The sequence below is a fragment of the Megascapheus bottae genome, chromosome 16, assembly GCF_031878675.1.
Source record: "Megascapheus bottae isolate mThoBot1 chromosome 16, mThoBot2.hap1, whole genome shotgun sequence".
In the NCBI taxonomy this organism is placed as follows: Eukaryota; Metazoa; Chordata; class Mammalia; order Rodentia; family Geomyidae; genus Megascapheus; species Megascapheus bottae.
This window is the reverse complement of record NC_143524.1, coordinates 6,734,272-6,752,388: the sequence shown is the minus strand read 5'-3', so window position 1 is coordinate 6,752,388 and position 18,117 is coordinate 6,734,272.

The window sequence follows — 18,117 nt, the reverse complement described above, 5'->3', positions numbered from 1 at the left end:
TCAATTTTTTTTTTTTTTTGCCAGTTCTGGGCTTGAGCGCAGGGCCTGAGCACTGTCCTTGGACTTTCCCAAGGCTAGAGCTCTACCTCTTGAGCCTCAGCACCACTTCTGGCTTTTTTCTATGTATGTGGTACTGAGAAGTTGAACCCGGGTCTTCATGCATGCTAGGCAAGCACTCTACCACTAGGCCAAACTCCCGGCCCCCTAATTGGGTTTTTTTATCTCACAAAGAACAGAGTACACTATAGGCTGGGAAGTTATAGAAGTGGGGGAAAATATCTTTTTTTAAAGTTTCTTCAAGAAATCTGGAGGTAAGAATACTCATGAAACCCATTGTCCTGGCCCCAAGACAAAGACAAAGCAAGGTGGACCATTGGACCTGATTAACCAAACACCGTGTGTGTGTGTGTGTGTGTGTGTGTTGGGGGGAGACAGACTTACTGTGTATCTTGGCTGTCCTTGTCTTACACCTCCACTTCCTGAGAGCTGGGATTACAGGTATACACCACCATGCTTGTCAATTCCTAACAATTTTTACTGATTCACACCCAACAAAATAGACTTAGCATTCCAAAGTTAGTGTCATTCACCATGTTACTAATATAAGAGGAAAACGAGACTAAGGTAATAGGTGAAAAACTCAACAATTCGACAATTTCTTACTAGTACTTCATGATTAAAAGTATTGTGTACTTCAAGGGATGTTCCTCACTTCGATAAGGCGTCTGTATAAACAATTGCTGAGCACTGGTGGCTCAAGTCTGTAATGCTAGCAACTCAAGAGGCTAAGACCTGAGGATCATGGTTCAAAGCCAGCCTATGCATGAAAGTCTGTGAGACTCTTATCCCCAGTTAACCACCAGAAAACTGGAAGTAGCGCTGTGGCTTAAGGGGTAGGGTGGTAGCCTTGAACTGAAGAGCTCAGGGATAACATCCAGGCCCAGAGTTTAAGCCCTACAACCAACAACAACAACAAAAAAAAAAAAGAATAGAAAACTTCAGTACCTTGTACCTCTGTACCCCATGCACAGAAAAGGCTGGAAGTGGCACTTGTTGCTCAAGAGATAGAGTGCTAGCCTTGAGCAAAGAAGCTGAGGGACAGTGCCAAGCCCTGAGTTCAAGTCCTAGGACTGGCCGAAAGAAAAGAAAAAAATGTTTCCATTTTGCTGAGTACTGGTGCTTCATTCCTGTACACCTAGTTACATAGGAAGCTGAGAACTGAGGATCATGGTTGGAAGCCAGCCTGGGCAGAAAAATCCCAGTGAGACTCATCTCCAATTAACCAACTCAAAAACTGGAAGTGGAGTGCTGGCTCAAAGTGGTAGAGTGTTAGCCCTGGCAAAAGACCTAGGGCCTGAGTACAAGCCCCATGACCGACAAGAAAAATAGCCTATGTATCTATATATCTATGTAGATGGATAATATAAAATAAAATTTTTATTAGTTTATTATCTTCAAGTAGTGTACAAAAGAGTTTCTATTCAACCTGTCAGTTCATATATGAGTACAGTGTCTCTTGATCAGTGTCACTTCTATCCTTATCTCCCATCCCTCCCAAACCCGCCATCCCCTCAAGTCATCTGGTTCCATTGTCACACATGGGCATCGAATCCTATGACTGTGTTTCCCTCCATTCCTCTTGCCTCTTTCCCTTGGCCTCCTTCCTTTGGACAGCACACGTTCCAGTTTCCTGGTGAGGAATCATGAGCTTTGAACCTCTAGATGACACCAGTAAAGGTAGAATCAAATCTTGCTGAACAGCTGCAATACACGCATTGGCCGCTAGGTGGCAGCCATTAAGTTCTATTCCTGAGTGCCATGCTCAAAGCAACCAAAATAAAACTCCACTTGTGTTTCTGTTAGCTTCAAAATAGCTAAGTTTTCCTTTTTCTTTCCTTTTTTTTTTTGCCAGTCATGGGGCTTGAACTCAGGGCCTGAGCACTTTCCTTGGATTTTTCCTCAAAGCTAGAGTTCTACCACTTGAGCCACAGCACCATTTCCAGCTTTTTCTATGTATTGGCACCAAGGAATCAAACCCAGGTCTTCATGCATGTTAGGCAAGCACTTTACCATTAAGCCAAGCTCCTAGCCCTTCAGTTTTCCTTTTCTTGACAGAAGGAAGCCTTGTTCCATCAAGGTGTATGTAATGTTTTCTCTCCTCAGATTTCACCCCCACCAAGCAAAACACAAAACAAAACCTCACCAAATCTGAAGTTAACCCAGGCTGATGAAATTACGAGACAGGCAATGTTGAGACTGTATTAATGGCAGACCATTGTGGGCAGAGGAATAAAGAGGAAAAGTGGGGTTATTGTTTTTTCTTTTGGTTTTTTTTTTTTTTTGCCAGTCCTAGGGCTTGAACTCAGGGCCTGGGCACTGTCCTTGGACACTTTTTGCTCTGCCACTTAAGCCACCGAGCCACTTATGTCATTTTCTGTGTATGTGGTTCTGGGGAATCGAACCCAGGGCTTCATGCATGCTATGTGAGCATGCTATCACTAGACCACACTCCCAGGCCTCGTGTTTTGTCAAAGCTAAGGAAATGAACATTGAAGGATGATTCTGGGCCTGGCTCACACCTCTAACTCTAGCTAGTCAGGAGGCTGAGATCTGAGGATCTTGTTTAAAGTCATCCTGTGCAGGCAAATCTGACTCATCTCCAACTAACCAGCAAAAAGCTGGAAGTGGAGGTTTGGCTTAGGTGGTAGAGTGCTGTACTTGAGCAAATAGCTAAACTAGAGCACAAGGTCCTGAGTTCAAGCACCGATCCCAGTATGAGGAAAAAAAGCCAGTTGGGGTCTGGGCGTTGTCCCTGAGCTCTTCAGCTCACAGCTAGTGCTCTACCGCTTGAGCCACAGCACCACTTCGTATTTTCTCAAAGTTAATTTCAGATAAGAATCTCACCCTTTTGTGCCCACGCTGGCTTTGAACTGTCATCCTCAGATCTCAGTATCTAGGCCCAGAGTTCAAACCCCATAATAAAAAAAATGGGGGGGGGCTGAGAGTTTACCCTGGTGATGAAGTTCTTCCCCAGCATGAACAAAGACCTGGGTTTGATTCCTTGGTAAAATCCAGAAGTGGTGCTTTGGCTCACATGGTAGAGCTTGAGCCTATAGTAAAGCCTAAGGACAGTGCTCAGGCCCTGAGTTCAAACCCTGGGCAGGACTGGCCAAAAAAAAAAAAGAAAAATAGACACATACACCAACAAAACAGAAACGAAAAGAAAAGCTCTTCATTTCCTGGAGTTTATTTTAATAATATTATTTTGTCTGATCAGATGCACATAGGCATTGTCCCTTTCCATCCCTCTCTTAAGCATGTCTCCTTTGGTCTCACTGTGTATGAATAGCTAGAGCCTTGTGTCATTTATCATGTCCTCTACCTTTCACATATGACAGAAAACATGCCATTTGTCTCTCTGAAACTGGCTTACCTCAAATAACAGATTGTTCTAGACCATCCAGTTCCCTGCAAATGACATGATGTTCTTTCTAGTGGCTGAGTAAAATTTCACCTTTTTTGGATCCACTCTTCTATTTTAGGGCATCTGGGTTGTTTCCAAAATGCGGCGACTATGAATAGTGCAGTAAGACACATGGGTAGGAAAGCGTTCTTATGGTATCCTGTCTTTATGATGTGGTGGGTAGATGCCCAGGAGTGGTATGCCAGGGTCATCTTCAATGTGTCCAAAACCAAAGGTTCACAGAAATTCTCCCCAAGTGGAAGCACCAAGAGCAAAGGAGTGGCGGCGCCTCTGCTCTGTGGAGTGGTATTTCAGCCAGACTTTTGCACCAGCACACGACCTGAAAATGAATCCCTTTCCATCAGAAACAAGAATGAATAGAAACAAGATTAGAAGGAGGCTAAAGAAAAAGTACAAGGCTAAGAATCAGGGGGAAGGGGGAGCAGAAGAATAGGATAAAGCAAAAAGAGGAGGGCTGGGAGTTTGCCCTAGCGGTAGAGTGCTTGCCCTGCATGCAGGAAGACCCAGGTTTGACTCCTTGGTGCCACACGCATAGAAAAAGCCGGAAGTGGTGCTGTGGCTCAAATGGTAGAGCTCTAGCCTTGAGAAACTCAAAGGACAGTGCTCAGACCCAGAGCTCAAGCCCAGGACTGGCAAACAAAGAGAAAAGAGCAAAAAGAGGCTGCTGACTCGACCATCCCAACAGTCAAAGTAGCAGACATGCGCACACACCCCCTTGTGTTATGGCCTGGAGGCCCTGGGAGCAGATTGTCAGTGGCCAGGTGCCTCTACTGGATGGTTCCCAACAAATCACAGGGCCCTGACTGAATCTTCCTAGTGTTTCCTGTCGCGATGCCAGGCCCGTCCTGTGACCTGTGCTCTCCTTTTCTGGGCGGGATCATCACCAGGATCTGAGGAATAAATAGAGCAGTGCTGGATGCTGACCTCCCAAGACAACTCCTGCATTCCGTCCTCCTTCAGCACAGGAGCCAGCACAAGGCCTCCATAAAGCTGTGTGTGTTCCTCATGCTCGCTGCCATCCCCCTGTGCTGCCATGCAGGTGAGTTCTGGGAAGGAAGGCTTGCTCCCTTGGGACCCCAGATGTTACCTGAGCCCCTCAGGAGCGTGTCTGTTCCCTCACCCCAGTCCAGGTCAGCTGCAGTGCCATGGGCTGGGTCGAGTGTTTTTTCTTTGTGGCTCATCAGGGGCTTGAACTCGGCCTGGGCATTGTCCCTGAGCTCTTCACCTCAAGACAATTGCCATACCCTTGAGCCAAGGCCACTTCCCTTTTTCTAGAGGTCAATTAGAGATAGGAGTCTCAGGTCCTTTTGTGCCTGGGCTGGCTTTGAACCATGATCCTCAGATCTCAGCCTCCTGAGAAGCTAGGATTATAAGCCTGAGCCTATAAATTTAAAAAAATTTGCTTTTTAGAAGGAATAATCCTTCAGATTATTAATTACCTTGGGAAGAACCTGTGTTTACCCTCCTGCTTGGAAATAAGGTTCTGGTTTACATTGTCAGTTGATACAGGTTTTATCTTGACTTAAAAATCAAGGAGGAAATTATTTAAGACTCAATAAATCAAGGATATTTAGAAATCCCAAATCATGGCTGGGGATTTGGCCTAGGAGTAGAATGCTTGCCTAGAATGCATGAAGACCCAGGTTCAATTCCTTGATACCACATACATAGTAAAAAAAAAAAAAGGCAGAAGTGGTGCTGTGGCTCAAATAGTAGGGCTCTAGCCTTGAGAAAACCCAATGCCAGTGCTCAGGCCAAGAGTCCAAGCCCAGGACTGGATAAAAATGAATCCCTAATCATATTCTCAATGATAATAATGACAGTGCCATGCCCTCGAACACAAGAAGACTAAGTCATGTTTCATAGGACCTGGGCTAAGTCCGTCCACCTCATTTCTCAAGTCGTTTCTTAGGTAATGTTCCACAGCGTTTAGCTTCTGTGGCATGGTGTGATTGGGTAAAATGGAATAGGACTTAAAGGCACCGACGGCATACATTTTCTGTGCTAGAATTTAGCAAGCTGGACCCTGTCCCAATCCTTTTGTCCCAATTCCATGTTTAATTCCTTTCTCAACTGATCTCACTCTACAGAGACCTATGATGACTGTCATATTGGCCAAAAAAGCACCCCAAAGTGGGTTCCTGTACCTGGCTCTGAGCTGGCGTTCTTCTGTTATTTTTCAGGTTCAGGTTGTCAAATACTGGAGGATTTGATTGCAATGGAAGCCGATCCAGCCGTGTCAATGGAGGAGTTCCTGAAAGCGGCAGAACCTTATATTACTTTGTCATCCACTAGAGAAGTGGTGGCACAAGAAAGACAATGTTTTCTCGATCAATCCAATGAAACTCTGGCCAATGTGAGAGTGATGATGGTAAGCTGCCTTTTCCCTTTCTAACCCAGAACTAACCCAGAAAAATCAGAGGCTAAGATTTTCCTGAATAATGTCAAAGCAGTTGGTGACCATGACTTTTAAAATTATATCATCATCTGGGTGAGGTGGCTCACTCCTGTAATCCTAGACACTCGGGAGGGTGAGATCTGAGGATCATGGTTCAAAGCTAGCCTGGGCACAAAATGACCTGAGACTCTTATCTCCAATTAATCATTAGAAATCGGGAAGTGGAGCTTGGCTCAAGAGTGGGATGATAGCCTTGAGCTGAAGAGTTCAAATCCAATGACCCCCTCAACACACAAATTATATCATTATATGTGGAGTTCTGTTTGCTTTTGGGGTGTGTGTGTGCCTTAAACTCAGGGCCTGGGTATCCCTGAACTTCTCTGCTCAAGGATCTTACTCTACCACTTGACCTACAGAGCTGCAGTTCTGGCTTTTCTCATGGACTTTCCTGCCTAGGCTGGCTTCAAACTCATTTTGTTTCTTTCATCCTTTCTTCCCTCCCTCCCTGCCCCCCTCTCTTTTTATTCTTTTTGGTCAGTTGTGGGGTTTGAAATCCAGGCCTGGGCACTCTCCCTGAACTCTTCAGCTCAAGGCTAGCACTCTCCTACTTAAGCCACTGTGTCTCTCCTTGTTTTCTAGTCTATAAAAGGCTTTTCTACTGGTTTTCTTTGAGCTAAAAGGTTCTCAGACTTTCATGCCCTTGCAGGCTTTCAACTGCAGTCCTCAGATCTCAGCCTCCTGAGCAGCTAGGATTATAAATGTGAGCCATCAACACCTGGTTTTCAAGCTCATTTGAATGACCTTATACACTTAGCAAGTGAAAATGGTTAAAAAAAAAAAAAGGTTCCATTTGGCAGAAATGTAGTAGTCCTGTGGTAAAAGCACAAAGTGCTGGGTTCTCAGTAAATAATATATGTTGTATCTCTACCAGTAAATTATTTAAAACATCAGCCCATTTAGGGAATGTGAATCAATTGTACTTTTAGGAGATACAGAAAGAAAAGCTCTCATTTGACAATAACAACTATTCCCTGAGAAGTAGAGAATCTATCTGACTTTGCTTTTAGAACTTCTTGGATATCAGTTATTGATGCTAAAACACACACACACACACACACACACACACACACACACACACACACACTACCAAGAGCTGTTTCAGGTTGGCATCTGCACGACAGAGTTGAGCATACAGGTGATGATCTTGTTCTTTTTTCCAGGACATAATATACAACAGTGATTACTGTGCTGGATGGTAATCTTTTACAAAATCCCTGACCCGGATGTGCTCGAACACCAATCACTGCTGCTGTAAAACATGGCTTTTTGGGTGCTGGTGGCTCACGCCTATAATCCTAGCTACTCAGGAGGTTGAGATCTGAGGATCATGGTTCTAAACTAGCCCGGGATACTCTTATCTCAAATTAATCACCAGAAAATCGGAAGTGGCACTGTGGCTCAAGGGGTAGGACAGTGGCTTTGAGCTGAAGAGCTCAGAGACAGTGTCCAGGCCCCGAGTTCAAGTCCTACGGCTGACAAAAAAAAGTAAGAAAAAAACCCCCACAGCTTTCCTCTCTTAGTTCTGTCCTTTTTCCTAGGAGAAGCAGCACATTCGTTGAAACCTCAAATACATGTTCATCCCAATAAACTATCTGCAAGCATGAAAGCTCTGCGTTGTTCTTCTGCACAGACAGAGGCTTTGGACGCCATCCTGGGCCACAGAACCCCACCTCCCATGTCACAGTTAGTCCTCAGAGAGGTCCCGCCAGTCTTCAGGATGGAAGACTCTGGAAGGCTCGCAAGCTCCCCTCCCTCCCGCCCCCCCTGGAGTCACTGGTCAGCCTGGGTCCTTTCTCTGAGCAGCTTCTTCCTGCCTCCTCCCACCCCTGCTGCACACAGCCCTCTCTAAGACCTCAGGCTGCTGGCCTCCACAGTTGGTTCAGATGGGATTCCTCAGGCTACCCCTCCTCTCCTCCTTCTCCTCCCTTCCCAAAGTTGAAGAAAGAAGAGGACTTAAAACACCACGACACCCCCACTTCTCCTCTACTGTGAGGCTCCAGGACCACACAGGAGTGGGAGGCAGGCTGTGTAGACTCGAGGGAGGACAGGGACCTGTGTCCACTCAGAAACACTCCATTCTACATCCATGCCCAACACGAGTGTATGCGAGAAAGCAGAGTGAGCTCTCAACCTGCCGTTTCTGGGAGGATAAGAGAATAGGACGAGGAAACCTAGAGAACAAATAAAGCTAGGAAACAAATAAACCTGTGGTTTATTTGTTTTTATTATCATATAGGTGATATTATTATTAAGAACAGAGTGATCACAGTTACACAAGTCAGGTAATGAGCACTTTTCTTTTTGGACCTCACTCGTTTCTCCCCCCTCCAGTTTCCTCCACCTGTCCCCACTCACAAGGCGTACGGTTCATTTTCCACCGAGTGTGTTGTGAATACCACGGCTGCATTTCTTCACTCTTGCTCCCTCCATGCGCACTTTCTTGTTGACGCTAAAGATGATGGTAATTCACAGGACATATAGTCTGTGCACGCCAGGATTAACCATTTCCAAACCCCTATGCACTCTAGACACACACACAAATCAGTAGACCCAACAATTAAGAGAGGTATTTTTCCTATCATTTTCCTGATCCTCCTGGCTGGAGAGAGAGACTCCACTCTCTCCAGGAGGAAAGACAAGCAGATGAAAGGGAAGAACAAGAGACCTCAGCAGATCAGGTCGGGGTTTCATTATCACTGATGGAGATTTGAGAGGCGAAGAGTGCGGGGATTTCAGCGATTAAATATAGTCAGGGATGAGGGTTTGGGATCGGCAATGTTCTTGTAGGGATTGTGATGTCTTCTCAGCTGCAAGGTCCAGGGGTGAGGTTTTGGATTCTGATAAGATTCCTAGGAGGAGATTTCCAGGAAGGGTGTAGGGGGAGAGGCAGCAGTGGCCACAGGAGAAACATGGAGTTATAAGAGCAAAGCAGATTCCCGTGGTTTGAAATGCTGAAGGGGTATGAAAGGTGGAAGGCGATGTGGTTTTCCGGGCTACTTCCTCCTGGCCTGGTGTTATCTTGGGGAAGGGAGAGGAAGAATCTGGGAGTCCATGGGCCTGCACTGAGGTGGGAAGCTTTCAGTCAGGCCTGCAAAGAGGAAGAGCAAGAGACCTGCAGAAGAACATAAAACAAACCTTGCCCCTTGAGGATAGCAGATTGACTAATAAAATTAATTTGTCACCTTTAACTGTGCCTCTATGGATTTTCTTGCTCTAAAAAATTAGTGCTCATATAAATATATCTGTCCTTTTGTGCCCAGGCTGGCTTTGAACCTCGATCCTCAGATCTCAGCCTCCTGAGTGTCTAGGATTACAGGTGTGGGCCATGGAGCCCGGCTTGCTTCTATATTTTTAAATACCTTCTTTCTGATCTGCCTTAATAGGCCTCATTTTCCCTAATGTAACTGCTTGAAACTTGATTAGACATGTTGACCCTACCTAGCCAGGGAACTGAAGTCTTTTCCTTTCTTATCAAATTGGGGTGGGAAGGACACTGGCAATTCGGTTGTCAGTTTGTCAGGATCAGATGTCATTAGGAACATTTATGTTTTAGTCTGAACTGGGAAGAAGCCATAGAGAAGTTAGGGAGGATAATACACCACAGAGACAGTATCAGGTGCAGCAAATTCGTATGTCTCCCACATGGTAGTAGCATAAAGATAAACAATGACATTCTTTGCCCATTGCTTGATAGAATGACCTGGTCAGTGCTAAAAAAGCAAAGACCATGCCAAGCAAAATCCAAATTCAAACCCCTGGACTGACACAAAAAGAGACAAGGCTAAGTGTCACACTTACGAAAGAATAGTAAAAGAAGAAAATGCTCTTGGCTAAAAGCCATAAAATGAAGGAGGGAAACAGTGCCAAAGATCCTCAAGAAATGTCAGTGCAATTTTAGTCTACATATTTCAAACATCCTGAAATGATGGTTCAGCTGCGGAACTCGGTCCTTCTGCTCTTCCTGATCCAAGGTGACCTGCTCTGATGACTTTCCTTTATTCCGATCATGGTTCCTATTTCCATCGAGCCCTCGACCTCTCTCTGTCTTTGACTTTTGTCTTTGACTTTTGTGAGTCTTTCTTCTTCAGTGCCAGTGACTTGGGTCTATCAATGAGTTGTGTGACCTCCACCAAGGCCCAGCGGCCTTCCAGCCTAGCGTGGCCATGATGGTGTTAAGGGCTGGGGCCTTCATGGCTCCATGGCAATTAGCTGCTAAGGTCACTTAAGGTAGCATCCCTTCTCAAGTAGAATAAATGTACTGGTTTGGGACCTCGTGCTAGTCTGGTAACTTTGACTACTGATGAAAAGAAAGACAGTACAGGAAGTGTATCCTTGATTATGAAGTGCCTTCTGGATGGCAGAGGAAACCACTGGAACAGGAGCGGGATGTCACTAAGTCAGTGATGATGTCACAAGGTCAAATTCCTTCAGTGCTTTGCAGCCGCTGCATGTGCTCCTGCCCTGCAAAGGCATTAAAACGTCTCACCAGCTCTCTATACACAGTGGAATTTCACTCGTCCATGAGGAAGGATGATATTGTACCATTTGGAAGGAAATGGGAAAACCTGGGAAATATGTCAAGTGAAGTAAATCAGGCCCAGGGAGACAAAGGCTCCTTATATGTGGAAGCGTAAAACCTCACAACCACAATGTGCGGTATGCAGCACTATTAACTGAAATATAGTACATGCAAGGAACATCTCCAAGAGTGAAAGACAAAGTTCAACAAAGTGAAATATCAGGAAGCAGGTACTTGAAAGGGGCGCAGAGAGGTCAGGGGGTAGATAAATGAAGAGGAGAACAGGGGAGGGGAAATGCCGACAAGAATCCAATGTATGTCCTTCAAAATGAAGAAGAATTAATGAAGGGGTGTGTGTGGAAGGGAAGGGTGAGAATGGTGAAAGGAATCATATTGGTCAAGATATATTGTATTCATAAACTTACCTGGCAACTTTTTGTACAACTACTTAAAGATAATATTAAAACTTTTTGAAAGAAAATGTCTTACCAGCTGGGTGCGGTGGCTCACGCCTGTACTCCTAGCTACTTAGGAGACTGAGGTCTGATGATCGAGGTTCAAAGCCAGCCCGGGCACAAAAGGACCTGAGACTCTTATCTCCAATTATTTCTAGAAAACAGGAAGTGGGGCTTGGCTCAAGGGTAGGGTGGTAGCCTTGAGCTGCAGAGCTCAGGAACAGCGCCCAAGTCAAGTTCAAGCCCCATGACCCACAAAAAAAAAGTCTCTAGGGCCAGGATTTTGGCCTAATGGTAGAGTGCTTGCCTAGCATGCACGAAGACCTGGGTTCAATTCCTTGGTACCACATACATAGAAAAAAGCTGGAAGTGGTGCTGAGGCTCAAGTGGTAGAGCTCTAACCTTGAGAAAAGCTCAATGACAGTGCTTAGGCGCTGAGCTCAAGCCCAAGACTGGCAAAAAAAAAATCTCAATAAACAGTTCCTATTATTGCACTGCCAGTGTTAGCACTGAAATTCTAGGACTTGCCTTTAGGTCATTAGACCTTTGTGTGAATTCCAAGTGTCAGTCTTCGTTGTATTAGCAAACTAAATATTGACTGGAATGCATCTAGCTTATCTGGAGTCCTCCAGGAAAGACACAGAGAGAGACAGAAACAGAGAGACAGAGAGACAAAGAGACAGAGAAAGAGAGAGATAGAGTCAGGGACAGAGAGACAGAGATAGAGAGACAGAGAGACACAGTGAGAATGCTTGATATAGCTTGGTAATGAGATGGCAGATGATCCACGAAGTCCTTGGTGGGGCCTGAGGAATGGCCCCTGCACTCCAGGAGTTGGGCTGAAGAGTGGCGCGACCACCTCCACAAGGAACAGCAGCTTAGGTAAGTCAGTGCACACCATTAAAATTAGAAGATGGTGTACTTGACGCTCCGGAGGGCTATCAAGCATATATGATTTTCTTCTTCCTTCTTCCTCCTGGACTAGGGCACAAAATAAAGAAGATGTCAACATCACAGGACCTCTTGGTTGTGCCAGGATTTGATGCACCAGCTGAAGGTAATAGTCTTAGATGTTTAGTGACCTTTTCTCAAAGGTAGATTCCGTTTTCAACCGAGGGAATGGATGCTATGTGTATCAGCTGCATGTCCTGGAAAACTGAAGGGCGTGGATCTCAGAGGCTCAATAGAGAACCAGGGGTACGTTGGTAAAATATGTCAGGGGGTTTCCTAATTATGTTGTGATAGTGATTTGAGCCCAGTGAAGACTGGTAATAAAGATATGATATTGATACTTATGTGTGTAAAATACATCTCTTTGTGATCCAAAAATTTGCTTTTTTTTTACATTTTGTATTTCTATGAGCAATACAATGTAATGTGAGCGCATGCAATTTGATGACAGCTATCATATCACAGCCCTCACATTCCCTCCCTGTGGGTCGTGTCACAACTACCCAGTGCTACATCCCCCTCCCCAAAGTCCACAAATTCCTGGCCTTGCCATGGTCATGAAGGCTTTCCAGGCCTGGGCCACATGGCTGCAAGGCGGCTTCTACCAGTATCCATCCCTACAGGGGACGACAGTTCCACAGCAGAACAGCCATCAGATCAGAACCTCATGCAGCTCTGGCCCCTTCACTCCTAACAGCATGGCACATAGGATGGAAAGTTCTGGTACGACCCCCTGAAAGGAGGATGGAAGCCACTGGCACACTCTGGGCTGCGTCAAGCTGAGGATGTCACATGGCAGATGAAGACACGGGTGTGGATGACGTCTCAATGTGCTGATGACATTGCAGGGGCTTTACAGTATTTGATGAGAGTCACGGAGCAGGCTGTTCTTCAGGTCAAGGTGCACCTGCAGCATGGGTCTCCAAGTGAAGATAAAACCTTGTCAGGGAAGCAGGGTGTGTCATCATGGAAAGTGAGGGCCGGTCTGGTCTGAATGTCTCACATCATCTGGGGTGTGAGAGCTGGGCCAGGGGACACCCCTCTGTATGGAGATCATTTTCAGGTTCATGAAAGGCGACTAGGTTTTATGCAAAAGGCTGTGAAGAATAACTTCCACTAAGAATGGTGTGAGTAGAACAATACACATGCACACGCATGGATGCGCACAGACAAATAGATGAGTGCTTCATTTGATAATTCACAATCAAATCAAGTGTTATGCCTTCCGCTTGTTTCCGTCCTTGGGCATTGCAGAGATTAGCGACTTAGACACCACCAGGCCATCTGGGATGCCAGGGCTTGTCATTCCAGGTGAGGGAAGGATGTTCCGTTGTCCAGTGACCTGTGCACATTGCAGTCACATTGCATCTTTGAGCCCTGTGTGCTGTGTGGTGACAGGTGCTTTGTGTCAGTGTACGTGGTTGCTGCCTCAGTGCACTCAGAGCTAGGATTTGAGGGCCGGAGTCTCAGGCTCCAGGAGGCAACAGGAAAAAGGGAATAAATGTGTCTTGGAGCTTGCCAACTCTGATGTTCTGTAATTAGATTACCTGTGGAGATGAGTGCAGATTTGAACAATTAATCAGCACATTGATTGAAATTTTTGATAAATTTAAATGTATAAGTTTTATTAAAATGCATCACTTTGGAAACAGAACGTGGCATTTATGTGATTTTTTTTGCTTATTATCTATTACAAATTCGGTCGTTCTTACTTCTGCTTTCATCTCTGTAGGGAAAAACCATTCCAATATTTTACTACAATATGAAAACACCGAAGGGGGCAGATGAGAAGATATAAATTTTGTTGTTGTCATATCACCCGATTCTTTAAATCCTTATAGCCAGCAGTTTAAAATGACATTTTTGTAGCTCACTCAAAATTCTTTGGAATTACTTCTGGGTCATTGATAATCTAACCAATTCTTTATTCTATAAGAAAACACTTGCCATGAAATTGTATTTTAGGAAGTGGCGCTGTGGCTCAAGTGGTAGAGCTCTAGCCTTGAGCCAGAACTCAGGGACGAGGCAACATCTGGTGTTCAAGCTCCATGACTGACAAAAAAAAAACCCTCACAAAATTGTATATTAATTACTGCTTGTGTGACTAGTAATTGAGGACTGACAATTTCTATGTTAAAATCAATATTAAGGGCAACCATTCACATGGAACATGGGTTGATGATAGAGAAGAGAAAAATGAGACTCAGTGACTGCATGTGACTGGGTTCTATGAAATTCCATAGGGCCAAGAATGTGCAAGGGATCCCTTTGGGCTTCACTGACCCCTGGAACCTTCTAGCCACCTTGAAGAGCAATCTTGGAGAGCCTTTGCTTCAGTCATTCAGTGAGAGGACATATGACAAGCAGTTTCATTTCCATCCTGTTAAAAACTTCTCGTGTAGTCGTTGGACAAAGGAGGTGCCTTCTAACAAAGCAGTTATGATGCATGCCACCCCTTTGCACATTCTCACCCATCCCTGCCAACCCACCCCTTCCCTCACTTTTCTCAATGTTGTAGGATATCTGTTTACTGCCTTCTCTCCATTCTACTTCTTGCTTCACTTGTCCCTGACCTCATGACCCCCCCATCCTTCAAGTACCCAAGTCTTGGTGATTATTTTGCCCTTCTACAGAATTATGCTATTTGGGTTTTCTAGAATCTACCAATTTCAGTAATAAATTTGCATGCACTTGCATACCACCGAATGGATTTACTTATTAGTTTATAAGCTAATTTCAGCTACCACAGATGAGGGAACGTAAGCAATGTTTGTCTCTCTGGGTCTGACTTGCTTCACTTAACATATGTTTTCCCAAATCTTCCCATTGCTTTACAAATGGTACATGTGCCATCATTCTTTCTGATGGATGAGAAGAATTACATTGTGTGCATACACCACATTTTTCAGACCCATGCATCTATTAAGGGCATCTGGGCTGACCCATTCCTTGGCCATGGTGAATAGTCCTACAGTGAAGATGGGTGCACTGGTGGCTTTACTGTAACCTGGTTTGTGATCTTTCAGACAAGTGGCCAGAAGTGGACTTGATGAATCACAGGGAAGCTCTAGGTTCAGTTTTGTTTTTAAATGTTTTTGCCAGTCTTGGGCTTGAAGTCAGAGCCTGAGCACTGTCCATGGGCTTTCTCAAGGCTAGAGCTCTACCACTTGAGCCACAGCACCACTTCTGGTTTTTTCTATGTATGCGGTACCAAGGAATCAAACCTGGGTCTTCGTGCATGATACACAAGTACTCTACCACTAGGCCACACTCCCGTCCCATATGTTCAGTTTTTTTGAGAAACCTCCATACAGCTTTGCAGAGTACTTGAACAACTTTACTTTCCCACCAGCTTCCCTTTTGGTCAGCACCTGTTATGGGTGGTGTTCTTGATAATAGCCATTCTGCCTGGGGTGAGGTAGAATCTCAGTGATAACCAAGGATGCTAAGAACGTCTACACTGAAAATTCTTAATTTAAGAAAGAAACTGGAGAAGACATGAGGAAATGGAAAGATCTTCCCTGCTCCTGGATTGGCAGAATTAACAACGTGAAAATAACAATGCTGCCCAAACCAATCTACAAATCCCAGGCAATGACCATCAAAATACCAACAACATTCTCCCACGACAGGGAGAAAGCCACCCCGACATTCATTTGGAACCACAAAAAAATCTCAAATAGCAAAAACAGTTCTAGCTGGGAAAATAGCACAGGAAGTATAACTACCAAACTTCATACCTACTACAAATGTGTTTAGTGAGGAAAACAGCTTAATACCAGCACAAAAACAAACCTACAGAGCAATGGAACAAAATAAAAGTCCCAGAAATAAACCCACAGATCTATAGTCATCAAATAGTTGATAAGAGAGCCAAAAACATATGCTGAAAAAAAGATAGCCTCTTCAACAAGTTGTGCTGGGAAAACTGGATAACCACATGCAGAAAACTAAACTAGAACCTTACCATCCATCACTGTATACCAGTATCAATCAAAATGGATCAAGGCCCTCAAGGGTCCTGAAACCATGACTCTATTGCAGGAAACACTGGGAGAAACACTAGAGCTCGTTGGCACAGCTAGGAACTTTCTGAGTAAAGATTCAAAAGCAAAACAACTAAAAAAAAAGGCTTGAAAGCTGGGCCAGGTGGCTCATGACTGTAATCCTAGCTACTCAGGAGGCTGAGATCTGAGGACAAAGGTTCAAAGCCAGCCTGGGCACAAAAGGACCTGAAATTCTTATTTCCAATTAACCCCTAGAAAAGGAGAAGTGAGGCTTTGCTCAAGGGTAGGGTGGTAGCCTTGAGCAGCAGAGCTCAAGGACAATGCACAAGAGGAGTTCAAGCCCCATGAATGCCCTTGAGGCTTGATAACATTGGATGACATCAAAATGGAATGTTTCTGCTTGGCAAAGGACATTGCTAATAAGCAAAAGAAAGGCACCCTACAGAATAAGGGAGTTGTATTTTTTGTGTGGCTTAAACTGTGGGGGTGGACACTGTCCCAGAGCTCTTCAGCTCACCACTACCACATTACCACACCGATCCACAGCACTACTTCCAGTTCTCTGGTGGTTAATTGGAGATAACAGTGTCATGGACCATGGACCTTTTTTTTTTTTTTTGCCATTCCTGAGGCTTGAACCCAGAGCCTGGGCACTGTCCTTGAGCTTTTTCAAGGCTAGCACTCTACCACATGGGCCCTAGCACTATTTCTCATTTGTTTTTCTATGTATGGTATAGAGGAATCGAACCTGGGTCTTTGTCCATGCGAGGCAAGCACTCTACCACTAGGCAAAACTCCCAGCCTCATGGACCTTTTTGCCTCAGGTCTCAGCCTTGTGAGTAGCTAGGATTACAAGAAGGACCCACGGGCACCAAGCACAGAAAATGTGTTGTTTTATTTATTTTAACCAGCATCAGGCAAGAGTCTAATAATCAGCATATCCAGAGAGCTTAAAACATTAACCCCCCAAAGAACCCAAACCCCTCCCCTCCCCCAGGACTGGTGGCTCACGCTGGTAATCCTAGCTACTCAGGAGGCTGACAACTCAGGATGGGACTTTGAAGCCTGATGGTGCAGGAAAGTCTGATCAATCACAGAAAAGACCAGAGGGGAAGCTGTGGCTCAAGTGGTGGAACACGACCTTCTTCAAGCAGAAAAAACCTCAGGGGAAGAACTCAGGCCCAGAGGTTGAAACCCCAGGACCAGAAAAAAGGAAACCCGATAACCCAATGAATAAATGGACTAAGGAGCTTATGAGACTTCTCAGAACAAGAAGTAAAAATGGCCAACAGACACAGGAGGAAATGCTCAATGTCTTTGGAAAATGACAGGCAGTTTCTTCTGAGGACAGCGCTTCCATGGGCCTTGGGAATAAACAATATCTACACACAACCCACTGCCCCCTGAAAACTGAACTCCAACCTTCAAACTTGCACTCATAATAGATGCTAAGGCACAGTTGCCCAACACCTAAAATTCTATTTGTGTTGAAAAGGTTTAAATGGCAAAGTATCTGTCTAGAACATGCTTATACTTTAGTTGAAATCATAATTCCTGCACTAAAAAACAAAACAAAACAAATAATACCTCCAGCGAAACGACAACAAAACCATAAAGTATTATAATGTCATTCTGCACTAGAAAAAAATTCCATTTTTACCTGAGCTAGATTTTGCAGTGTAATTTGTTTCCCTTTAGAATAAATAAGACTTCCTTGTTGACAGAGGAGATTCAATTTGTCATTTGTATGGGAATCAAATTAATTAATTTCGCATGATTTATCTGTATTTCTTTTGGGATACAAAATCATCACAACTGGCCTTTACAGTAAAATGTTCATTCTATTCTGAGAATGATTCTCCCCACCCACCAGAAAAACCATGGAACTGTGTTATCATCACTTCCATATTAATTTTCTTTTTTTCTTTCATTTTTTTCTTTTTCCATTTTTTTCTTTTTCCTTTCTTCTCTTTATTTTTGTTTTTTGTTGTTGTTGTTGTTGTTGGTCCAGGGATGAGAACCCTGGGCCTGGACTTTGTTCCAGAGCTCTTCAGCCCAAGGCTACCACCCTACCATTGGAGCCACAGCGCCACTTCTGGATTTCTGCTGAATTTCAGAAGAGCTACACACTACTACAAACCTTCATCATGAACAGCTGGCAATACAGCACTGTTTCCTTCTGAGAGGGGCACACACACAGGCACACCTACATGACACACACACACACACACACACACACACAC